The sequence below is a fragment of the Castor canadensis genome, chromosome 15, assembly GCF_047511655.1.
Source record: "Castor canadensis chromosome 15, mCasCan1.hap1v2, whole genome shotgun sequence".
Taxonomy (NCBI): Eukaryota; Metazoa; Chordata; class Mammalia; order Rodentia; family Castoridae; genus Castor; species Castor canadensis.
This window is the reverse complement of record NC_133400.1, coordinates 19,714,546-19,723,722: the sequence shown is the minus strand read 5'-3', so window position 1 is coordinate 19,723,722 and position 9,177 is coordinate 19,714,546.

The window sequence follows — 9,177 nt, the reverse complement described above, 5'->3', positions numbered from 1 at the left end:
GACCAGCCTCGTTCTTATTCTCCTATTTGCACTTCTAGAGTAGCTGAAGTTGATTGAAGTTGGTTGAGATGGGGGCTCACAAACTCTTTGCCCAGGCTGGCCTCAAACTTGATTCTTCCAATCTCTGTCTCCTGAGTAACTGCATCACAGGCTTGAGCCACCTCACCTACCTTTCTCTCTGAATTTTTATTTACTTAATTTTTTTGGTGGCACTAGGGTTTGAACTCAGGGCTTCATGCTTGCTAGGCAGGTGCTCTACCTCCTAAGCCACAACACCAGCCCTTTTATTTGGGATGAGTTTTTTGAGACAGGGTCTTGAAAACTATTGCCTGGAGCTGACTTCCAACTTTCGTCCTCCTGATCTCTGCCTCCTGAGTAGCTAGGATTACAGGCGTGAGCCACCATGCCCGGCTCACTCTTAAATTTTTGAAGTATAGTTTATATTTAGAAAAGCATGTACCCTTGATGAATATTCACAACCTGAACACACATGTGTACCCAGCACTCAGATCAACACAAGGGCTTTTCCTTCACCCCCAGCCTCTATGGCCTCACCAAATGACCCCCTGCTCAAGGTAACAGCTGCTCTGCCTTTCAGCAGCATAAATCACATGTGCTTGATTTTGAACTTCCAATAAATAAAATCAGTTATTTCAGAAACCTCCTTAGTTTCTGGCATTTTTGCTCATAGTGAGTCTCAGAGCCTGTTTTTTTCTTTGTTGTTGTTGTTGTTGTTTTTGGTAGGATGGAGTTTGAACTCAGGGCTTCACACTTGCAAAGCAGACACTCTATTGCTTGAGCCACACCTCCAAACACCAGTAATTTATCTAAGATATATTTATTTATGTAGACATATTAAAATTATATTTATATATACAAACAATGTAGGTTTTCTGGGATTTTTTTGAGACAGGGTCTCACTATGTAGCCCAGACTGGCCTTGAATTTGTGCTCCTCTTGCTTTAGTCTCCTGAGTGCTGGGATTACAGGTGTGGGCCACCTCACCCAGCTACAAGGCAGTTTTTATAAAGATAATACACATATCTGTATGAAAATGCTGGGGCACAAGGACACTAAGGATGTGATGATGTCTTCTGATGTCCATATTCAGAAGTTCCATAACAAAGCAGCTACCAGGCAGAGGAACACAAGTGTCCTTGGCCTTTTGATATGAATTTTCCTGCATAATCAATAACTCTGAATAAAATTCCAAGCACTATCTTAGTCCATTTTCTGTTACTATAACAAAAATCCCTGAGACTGAGTAATTTATAAAGAAAAGAGGTTTATTTTGGCTGACAGTTCTGAAGGCTGAAAAAGTAATGATCTGAAGCCTGCACCTGTTCAGCTTCTGGTGTGGGCCTCAAGTAGAAGGAGAAGCAGACAGGTGTGTCAGAGAACCCCATGACCTAATTACCTGTCCCTTTTTCTCCCTTTCCTTCCTTCCTTCCTTTCTTCTTCTTTCCTTCCTTCCTTCCCTTCCCTTCCCTCCTTCTCTCTCTCTCTCCCCCTCTCTCTTTTCGTTTTTGGCAGCACTGAGGTTTGAACTCAGGGCCTATGCTTGCTAGGCAGATGCTCCACCACTTGAGCCAATCCCCCAGCCCTAATTACCTCTTAAAGCCCTTCTTCTCTCTGGACCACTTTCCTTTGAGGAATTGAGCCTCCACCTGGGTTTGGATGGAGACAAATCATAGCAAACACAGCACAATCTTCCCTCAAGTAAGATTATAGATTTAAATGCTGTCAGCATATTCCTCACCAGTTACAACGCTGCCGAGGAACATTCAAACACTGGGCAGGACTCAGATGATCCTTTGCTGTGTGAAATTGACCTGCAGTACTCCTAGCACCCCTCAAACTCCAGTCGTCTCCCCTGGCAGCTGGTGACACCCTCCATTCCCCAAATGCTCTCCAGAATGGTACCACAGGTCTAGGGGATGAAAGAAGGCCATGGATGGGGGAGAAGCACCAGGATAGAGGGTTGGGCATGGCCTGCAGGAGAAGGCCAGGCGAGAACCCCAGTGACAGGGCCTCCCTGCAGCCAGCTCTGGGATGAGCAGGCTAGTCTTTGCGGATGGAGAGTTATGAAACCCTATGTTGTGAGGGGCTTGCACCCCATAGAGGACCCACCAGGACCTATACTTTCTGGGTCCCGTGTAGACTCCTGTTCAACTGTTCTATGCTCCTCAAGAAATGCAGGCCCCTTTGTCTGACCCCTGTGGGTCCTCCTCACACTGCAAACTCTACCTAAATCATACAGCAAAAAGATTATGGGGCCCTCACATGTGTAATTAAATATAAATTGAACACAATTAAATATTAATATATTAAATACAAATATAGCACAAAATGATACTTTCAACTGACAGGTAACAATAAAGAAGGTAAACCTAGTTCTGAAACCCTTCGTGCTAATTTTAACTCAATAAAAAGTGAAACAACAGATTATCGTAAAGCACCGTCCTTTGGCGCCCCTGAGAACACACTCCATGCGCCTGCAGAGTGACCCACTGGCAAGCACAATCCATGGATCCGCTGATCTAATCAGACTCAAACCTTTAGAAATAGTACTATTCTTATCCCACTTGCCAGTGAGATATTGAGGATCAGATTAGTTAAGACACTTGCTCTAGGTCACACAGCTGGGAGTATCTGGGACCAGAATTGGCCTACTTCAGACAACTCTGAGCCTGGATCTTTCTCCAGTACCCTAAGAAAAGAAGGTATGTGATCTCCCATCATTTGCCAAATGGTACCAGATCAGTCTCAGTTCCTAGTGCTAAGCCAGGCTTATGGTGGGAGGCAGGGTTGGGCACCAAACACACACACACACACACACACACACACACACACACACACACACACACTCTCTCTCTCTCACACTCTCTCTCTCTCTCTCTCTCTCTCTCTCTCTCTAAGAAGATGCTAATGTGCTTCCTGCAGTGTGCTTACTCCCCCTGGTGGCCACATGTAAAGCTACAGTTTAGTCTCTGGTCCATTCTTGCCAGAGACCAACCACCAGGAACCTGAGTGGAGCCTGGCTACACTGGAAGAGAAAGAACGAGCAGGTTACTACTTGTCAGACTATTTTGCTGCTGTGTGTGCTCTTGCTTCTTGGAGCTCCAAGCTTTTGCTTTCTCTGCTGGCCAGGGGCACCAGCACTGGGCAGAGGGGAGAGCTGGCTAGTGCCAGTGAGTACCAGTGGGATACCAGGTAAAGAGCATGCATGGAGGGCTGAGGCGGTGGCCTCACTGTTCCCCAAAGGCATGAAGGATAGAGGAGGCCATTACAGGTAGAGGAACAGCTCAGGAAAAGGCCTGGAGGTAGTTCCATGGAATTGAAGGTGAGTGTGAGAAAGCCACGTTGAATTTGACCCAGTCTCCAGCATAGCCTGGGGATGGGGGTGCCCTGATTACAGTCACATAGTCACAGGTCCTAGTTCTTCAGACAGAAATAGCTCTAACGCCAAAGAAAGGAGGACAGCTCTGCCTGACACCTCACATACTTCCCCTGCTCTCATTCTGCAGTCACCCTACAGCTGGGGGAGGTCTCTGCCCCCACAACATTTATGGGAATGACTGTTGCCATTCAACAGATAGAGAAACAAAGGCTCTAAATCTGGCCAAGGTCCCTTGCCCAAGTCACATATCCTGTCAGTGGCCATGCTGGAGTTCTTGTGTCTGCCCAACCTAAGATACAGCCTTATAAACTACCACATCGCACAGGGTACCTTGTGCCAGAGGAGGCTGTAGTCTCTTGGAAAAGCAGGTGTAAAGAATGATCGGGGCCTTGACACTTTGTACATGAGCCTCAAGGTCACATGTGTTCATGCAGAGAAGGAAAAAAATATCCAGTCTGGGTTCTTGGCCTTCTTAGGTGTTCTGGTGGAGGCTTTAAGCTTTGATTGTTGCTATTGGTTGATGATGAAAGAATGTTTGGCTGTCCACAGTATGTTTGAAACACACAGCCTTGCATTTCCCACAGGGGAACCAGGCTCAGAAAACACCCACACATTGTTAGCTTCCAGGAAGGGAAGACCCTATGTGAGGCCTAAACAAAAACATAGCATGAGGTGGGGCTGACTGTCTTCCCACCACAGGATGTTTAGAACTCTCCCCTCTGGTCTTGGATCTACCCAAACAGGGCCCATCAGACTATTAAATGTGGATAAAACAGGCTTTTAGGAAAATGGCTTGGCTGGGAGTCCATACAGCAGGGCCCAGATCCATCTTAGCCTCATGCTTAAAGATAGACCCCTGGGAAACATGGTGAAGTCAGTTCAGGTCTCTAGACTTCACTTTATACTTCAAAGAATGGATATTCAGAGTCAAACAAAATACAAGGGTTCTGCCAGATGTGACCAGCTTTCATAGTTGGTAGTTCCTTGTGAAATATTTGGAAATGCTGCAATAATGTGGGATAGATTCCTTCTTCTGTAGGATTTTTCACACTATTGCACATTGTGAATTGCTTCCAGGGTTGGGGAGTGGGTTACATTTTGGGTGATGTTGTTCCACTGAGTACCCTTCAGGGAAGATAGGAGAGTGGGTTTTAAAGTCCTTTCCAGCCCCCGCCCAAGTGCCAGAGATGGGACAGGCAGCCCTAGCCATAAAATCCTTCCTTTGGCCCACAAAAGGACCTTCGCCTCTGCTGTTTTCACTCCATGAACGTTCTGGCTCCCTGAATTCCTTCAGATCTCTACCAAAACCCATCTTACCAGAGAAGCCTTCCTTGATTTCCCAATATAAAATAGCAGAACCTCCAGTCTCCCCTCCAGGACTGTGCCTACACCTTACCCTCTTCCCAGCTGCCTCTCAGACTCCCGGAAGTAGACAGTGCCCCCCACTCATAGGTGTGTGTGTGTGTGTGTGTGTGTGTGTGTGTGTGTGCGCGCGCGCGCAGGACAGATACTACTGGAGTTTCCTAATGATTGAATACAGCCTGCACGTTTCAAAAGTAAAGAAATAAATGGAAAGATAAAGAATGTGAATGTTCGCACAGAGTTTCGTGACCCAGAGCTGAGCATTGTTAACTGATGGGTTTTTGTGTCCTATTAACTTTTCTATCCAGGAAAATCGGCATGCACAATGGGTAGAGGAGGAGGAGAAAAACTTAATTATTGCCGTCATTATCAAAATGCCCTCTCTTCTTGGTCTTAATCTCCTTTTTCCACTTAACGTTCTGTCCTGGCCAGTTCCACCCCATGCTCCATGTTCTGATAGATGTGGAGTGGGGGCTGGGCTGCTCAGGCCCAGGTGGGGCCACTGCGGCCAGCGGGGGCTGGGCGCTGACACCCTGCACCCCCCTCCTTGCACTCAGCCCAGGCTAATCTCCGATCCCTACGCGGAGTTGCTCAAGAGGCTCGTTCCTGCCAGAGTTTCCCAGGAGGGGCGGGGAGGGACTGCGGCGCACTCGCGGTTTCGTGAACAGCTCTTTCGTTAGGTGGCACAGGCCGAGGCTCACGGCCATTGTCACCACCTAGCTGAAACCGCGGTTTCCCAGGACTGGGGTCTCCGGGCGCGAGCTCGCCGGGCAGCGCCCTCTGCTGGCCGCCTCCTGTCGGCCGCGGCTGCAGGAGAAGGCTCAGCAAGGGCGCGCTCTAGCAGGGCTGCCAGGAGCCCCTCCCAACTTCCTCTTGCCTCATTCCACACCAGATTTCTACGATCTTCCTTCCACTCCTCTCCAAACCTACTTTCATGAAGGAAACTAAAGCGCAAATGACAACCACTGAACCCACATAACTGCCCTCACTTCCAATTAGTCGTACACAGATTCAGAGAAGTTGACTGGCTCAAGGCCACACAGCAAGTAGGTGGCAGAATTGGGCCTCAGCCTTGGAGCCCTCAGGGTGATGGAAAATTCTGGGCTTTCCAGTGAATAAGGCCTAAATGGAGATGGAGGGAACGGTGGCCTCAAAGAGAGTGATTATTTTGCCCCTATAGCCAGATCACTGCAGCCTTGTGTGCAGCTGTGCCATGAAAAGTGGGTAAAAGATTGTTTCATATTTGGAAAAGTCTCAAAGAGGTTGAGAAACTCAGATCATCTTTCCCCAAGGGACTGCTCATCCTCTACAGAAGGGCAAGTGTTGATTCTGTACTCCAGGAGCTTAGAGCACAATCATCCTGGTAAGCCTGTTGGCACGATTGTTTCAGAGCAGTTTTGGAAAATACAAGCAGATTTGTATTTTCCAAAAATCCCCAAGCTTTTGTTACTAGCACAGCCTGGAGGTTGCTAAATACGTCCCTGAACTTGAGGCTTTGCAGAGATGGGTAGCCGCTCTGCATGTGTACACGCATGTGCACTCACCTCTGTAGTCCATTCCAGACGGCAGTGTTGGGAAAAGTTACCTGGTTGCCTAAAAGGTGATGAAGTTAAATCACTTGGTTTAGGCTGGCACAGGTCTCAGGGACAATTGTCTCTAAGCACAGATCAACAAGAAGGCTTTTCTAGGTTTATTCAGAATCCCTAGACAGAAAGGATGCCACAGAACCACTGCCAGGACAGTCTATTCTGATTACTGGTAAGGAACAAAGCCACCTAAGGTTTTTGTAAATTCTCCCAGATATCAGGCTGCATGTTGTAGTTTTAACAGACAGAAACTGGCTGCTGTCACCTCAGGTCCTCCTAGCACAAGACGGTCCTCAAATCCAGCTTTTCTAACATTCCATAGAAAGTCTTGTCTGCATAGCTAAAGAATCAGGAATTTTCCCAGAATCATCCAAGAGATCCATCTCCCTCTTACTCCAGTCACTTCTCAGCTGTTTTTTGCTTTGTTTTGGTGAGACTGGGGTTTGAACTCAGGGCTTTGCAAGTGCTTTACCGCTTGAGCCACACCTCCAGTCCATTTTGTTCTGGTTATTTGGGAGATGGGGGGTGGTGTCTCATGAACTGTTTGCCCCGGCTGGCCTTGAATGGAGGCATGAGTCTCTGGCTCCCAGTTCCTTAGCTGTTTTTCAAATGGCTTTAGGGGCTGGCAGAGTGGATCAAATGGTAGAGTGCCTATCTAGAAAGCCTGAGGCCCTGAGTTCAAACCACAGTCCTGCAAAAAAATTTTTTAAATACAGTTTTAGCTGGAGGCGATAGTGGCTCACACCTGTAATCCTAGCTACTTGGGAGGTTAAGATCAGGCAGATCAAGGTTGGAGGCAACCTTGGTAAATAGTTCTTGAGACCTCATCTACAAAATAACCAGAGCAAAATGGACTGGAGGTGTGGCTCAAGTGGTAGAGTGCCTGCTTTGCCAGCAAGGAGCCCTGAGTTCAAACTCCAGTTCCACACACACACACACAATATATATATAGTTTTTCCTTTTCCCCTCCTGATTATACAAGTTATGCTAGATGGAGTGATTTATGTTTGTGGTTGAAAATGTGTCATGTTCACCTTTGCCTCTTTAGGAGGAATTGAAAGTAGAGGAATTAGTGGATCAAAGGTATGCCTCAGTTTATATTCCTGCCTGCTGAGATGGAATGCCCCTACAATAGGTATCTAAATCATGTTTTAATATGTGTCAGGGCAGTTGACAAAAATCAGTAACTCAAGAGTTGGAGGCGTGGCTCAAGCAGTAGAGTACCTGCTCAGCAAGTGTGAAGCCCTGAAGACACCTAAAAAATTAGCTAGCATTTGTTGCCCTTAACGCAGAGAAACTAAAGCAGATACCTTAAAAGCAACTGAGGCCAATAGGAAAAGGGGACCAGGAACTAGAGAAAAGGTTAGATCAAAAAGAATTAACCTAGAAGGTAACACACACGCACAGGAAATTAATGTGAGTCAACTCCCTGTATAGCTATCCTTATCTCAACCAGCAAAAACCCTTGTTCCTTCCTATTATTGCTTATACTCTCTGTATAACAAAATTAGAAATAAGGGCAAAATAGTTTCTGCAGGGTATTGAGGGGGTGGGGGGAGAGGGAGGGGGCAGAGTGGGTGGTAAGGGAGGGGGTGGGGGCAGGGGAGAGAAATGACCTAAGCCTTGTATGCACATATGAATAATAAAATAATAATAAAAAAGAAACCTTAAAAAATATATACTATTAAAAAAAAACCCTCTAGTACTGCCTCAATACCTCATTTTAATTCACATCTCTTTGGTTTTGGGTGAGGCTGACTCTTTTTACATTTCTCCAAAATGCCAGTTGAGCTGTGCTTTCCCTTTCTCAAAGGAAGGTAAATCCTTTTCCTTCATTTGTTTCTTATAAGATCTTTGAACAGAGAGGCCTAAGGTGACTGCGTGGGGGAGAGTTGGAGACCATTTACAGTGAAGTAACTGGTTATAGCTTTTAAGTGAAAGTTCTAGTGTATACCATATCCACACAGATGGACATGTGGGTATAGTGTATCAGCAAGAAACTCTATAGTTTCATATTTAAAGCAATGAAATTTTTCTCAGAAAAGTGGTAGTGGCCACCCGTGTGCCTCTAGGAGTCAGCCCAGGGCCTGTCACATTGTGGGCACCCTTGTGACCCACAGATTGAGCAATTTAACCCTGCTGCCTCTGTCCTAAAGATTAACCCTCTGTAAACTCAAGTGAGCTGTTTGTACAAAAACAAAATGTGCTTCCCAGTTCTCTCACATCCTTTTATTTAAGTGTTATTTTTAGTATGAGTCTGAAACAGACCCCTCAATGTCCAGGAAGAGAAAACATTGTCAATCCTGACTTGGAACTTCTGGAAAGGGCTAAGAGTGAGTGGCAGGGCAAGTGTGATGAGAGCAGTTTTACTGCAGGCATGTCCTTGGGTCCGGGTAGGCTGGCCATGCTCCTCAGATAAGCCAGCGTGTCTTCTTCCGGGAAGCCACATTCACGGGTCTCCAAGTGGCCTTTTCTGCTTAGCTCTCATTTTTCTGTGTCTCCAAGAAAGGTCTCCATTTGACTTAACACGGTAAGAAGAGTTCCATTAAAATAGTTTAAAAGGAAGCAATAGTTGACTGGACTCACAATGTTAGGACCAAATGAAATGGAGGGAATATCTGATGCTCTGGTTCTCTGCCTTTTCCGCCTACCAACTGTGTACTTCTGAGTTCAAGCCGGACATGGTGGGGGGCCACGAAAGACTTTAGAATAGTAATCTGAGTTTTAGAAGGGTCATTCTAGTTGCTCTGTAGAGAAAGGGTAATTAGGACCAAGTTGAAGTTAGCCGTAGGGAGACCAAACAATGGATTTGGAATAGGGTGGAGAAGC